We start from the raw sequence: 3368 nt of genomic DNA on the forward strand, positions 1-3368 counted from the left end.
GCAACTACTGATCTTAGAATTCTAGGACCCCGTGGCGGTGTCCTTGGAAGTTCCCCAGGAAGGGACAAGAGGGGACAGGCACAGCCAGGGAAGGAAGACGCGGGCCGGCCCTCCCCACGCACACTGTCCACCCCCCGCTCTGCTTCCTGGCGCACGGAGCTGTTTGTCACCTGTGCCCCAGCTGTTGGCCGAGCCCGAGGTGACTTTCCCCATCGCTGGCCCGCTAGCTCGTCCTCCCTGGTTCCCCGCAGCGGGCCGGGTGCCACCGCCCCATTCCGTGCCACATCCCCCTTGCATTTCCCACGGTTCCTTACAGCGAGCCGGTGAAACGCCTCTTCGCACCAGACGGAGAGCGACTTGTGTGTCAGACTGTGTCCCAGCCATGTCTTCATCCCCAGGGCCCGTCGATTACCTGAGTGCAGTTGGTGGTAAGGAGACGTTTTTCACCGAGTGAACGGATGGGTGGGTGGATGAACGATGGCATACTTCTTTTCCTGTCGTGCCTTTCCTGGAGCTTGGTTCTCTTCAGATCCTAATCGTTGACAAATATCTGAAGTAAGCACATGCTGACCCGTGGGGCTGCTGAAGCCATCAGGCCCCGATGCTGGCTTTCCCTGCAATCGTATCCAATCGTCCTCTTCATGAAAACAGATGGGGACACCCCCTCTCCGGTCCCCTTAGGCATTACTTACAGCAAGTGGTTGGCCGGATCGCCGGGCTTAGACTGGCAAAGCTCTACCGTTATTGATTGATTCTCCATTGAACGCACTGCGAGGGCATTTATAGAGTATGTAGCATTGATTTTTAAACTCAGCCACCGGAGCACTGGGAGTCTTCAGAGGGCTTGGGGCAGGCTCGGGGCACAAGTGGGGAGACTCAGACTCGGGGGTTTAGTAGCCCCCCGGCTAGTCCTCCATTCCAGCTCCATTTTTAATAGTCATTTTCCCATAAAACGTTCTTTGAAGAATGGATTTGCTGTCTAAAAAAACTTTGCAAAAACATTGTTATTGTTTTTGAGAAATGAGGTTAAAGAAAGAAAACAGTGCGCCACATTTTTTTATTATTGTGGTAAAAAAACACATAACGAAAAACGTACCATCTTAACCGTTTTTAAGTCCACAGCGCAGCGGTGTTCACTGTGAGCACGTTGCGCACGGGATCTCTAACACGCTTTCATTTTCAAAGCCACATTCTGTTAAATAGAGTAACATCTGGACAGTATGACATTTTGCTATTAATTGCTCATTTCAGCCTGTTTTAAAATCTATTTCCCTCCCTTTGGCCAATTTACCATGCTAGCGTGAAAGAAGGTATTTCTCTCTCTCTCTCTCTCTCTCTCTCTCTCTCTATATATATATATATATATATATATATATATATATATATATATTTTTTTTTTTTAATTTTTTTTGCATGAAGAGGACATATTGGCGTGTTCAGCTATGACCCTTGATTCTTCTCTGTGGGCATCTCTGTCGTCACCTGGCCTTCTCCCCTGCGTGTGTCTCTCTTGTTACCTGGCCTTCTTAAATACCACGTCTTGGCTCAGTTTGCGTCATGCAAGCCTCTAAGGCCTGGGCTGTTACACGGCCGATCTCGTGCAGCCCCTCGTTTGACAGATGAGAAAATAGATTCCAAGACGCCCAGTGACTTGCTCAGTCACAGAACGAGGCGGCAGTAGCATAGGGACCAGTTTTCATATCTCCCGATCCAGGGCCATTGTCCTACTTAATCAGCTTCAATTCGGTGTCACGGGCGAGTGGCTCGTCTGCAGTCTTTTACAATGACCCCTTCGCTGTGCGTGCACCCCAGTGAGTATTGGTGATGGGAGGGAGGAGAATATCAATAATGGAATGTGTCTAATTGCTACCTGCTGTAAGCCAGATGCTAATTAGGGACCTAGGTTGTCTCACTTTTTTTTTTAACTGAAAAAATGAATTAAAACATGTTTTTGTTTAAAAATGGCAAAGCACGCAAAGCACGAACATTACCGTCTTGTCTGCCGGTTTAGCGTGCAGCTCAGTGCCCTCAAGTCCATTCACGTTCCCTGAAGCCATCGCCGCCGTCCGTCTCCCTGATGCTGTCCGTGTGGCAAAGCTGAAACTTCGCCCCGCTGAGCAGTTACCCCGCTTCTGCCGCCCTCCAGCCCGGCCCCACCCTCCCCGTCTGTCCCTATGATTCCGACTCCTCCGGGAGCCGCATACGAGTGGAATGAGACAGCGTTTCTCTTTCTGTGACGGGCTCGTTTCACTGAACATGATGTCCTCAAGTTTCGTTCAGGGTATAGCATGTGTCAGAATTCCCTTTTTGTTTTTTTTAAGGTCGAATAATATTCCATTATACGTGTATCCCACATTTTGTGTATGCAGTCATCCGTCAGTTAGGCTGTCCCTCTTCGGAGGGAGCATTATGAATGACAATCCCAAGAATGAAAAAAAAAATGAAAAACGTTCATCGACTTCCAGCTGGTGGCAGAGCCATGATTGGTGGGTTCAGGGCCGAACCAGACAGACCTGAATCTAAAAGCCACGCTCTTTTTGGTGTGTGGGGCTGCCTTCCCCAATGTGGGGTGTGTTTTTACCTATGTCAGCCTGGGAGGTTTTTTTTTTAATTTATTTTTTTTATTATTTATTATTATTCATGCCTACAGCACCTGGTCTTCCTAGGTGGTCTCCCATCCAAGTACTAACCAGGCCTGACCCTGCTTAGCTTCTGAGATCAGACATGGGGCTTGTTCAGGGTGGCGTGGCTGTAGACCGTGGACCGTGGCTCCACTGGGGCGCGAACCCAGGACCTTCTGCGTGTAAAGCAGACGTGCTCACCGCTGCACTATGGAACCACGTCCGAGGAAGTTTTAAATATTACATTCTAGAGATAATCTAGAAGAAGCGTTTACTAACCTTTATAAAATTGACCAGGTTTTTCACCTTTAAGCTTTATTTACTTGCTGGCAGTAAGATATTTATTCAAAGTGATTTTCTCATAGGATGAATAGATGGTAATATTCAAATAAAAAAGTGGATTTTTTTTTCCACGCGCAGAGTTCTTTGGTAAAATCCATGATGTGAAAATCAACTCACACCGTTAAGAAAAGTCATTATGCCCTTTGCGGGGGTGCGGAGGAAAATCTTGCCGGCACGGGCTGCTCCTCTGTGAGGCAAAGCCAGACGGGGCACGCTCTGGGGGTCCGTGTCCCCACCGCTGTGGAAGCGAGGCCAGCATTTACTGCCTTGCGGCCGCGTGCCACGCGGGATGCTGAGCGCCATGTCCACTGCCGCGTTCCATCCTCTCAGTGGCCCTGTGACGTCAGTGCCCACTGACTCTGTGTCGAGGACTTAATTATTTGTGTCTCAGAACGTGACTTTATT

General features: G+C 48.9%; 1 pseudogene; it reads right to left on the bottom strand.

Annotated features, from left to right (window-relative positions):
• Positions 1-2641: 2641 nt before the first annotated feature.
• LOC120582650 (uncharacterized) lies at positions 2642-2757 on the bottom strand (annotated as a pseudogene).
• Between the last annotated feature and the right edge of the window lie 611 nt (positions 2758-3368).

The sequence above is a fragment of the Pteropus medius genome, unplaced genomic scaffold, assembly GCF_902729225.1.
Source record: "Pteropus medius unplaced genomic scaffold, Ma_sr-lr_union100, whole genome shotgun sequence".
NCBI classification, from domain to species: Eukaryota; Metazoa; Chordata; class Mammalia; order Chiroptera; family Pteropodidae; genus Pteropus; species Pteropus medius.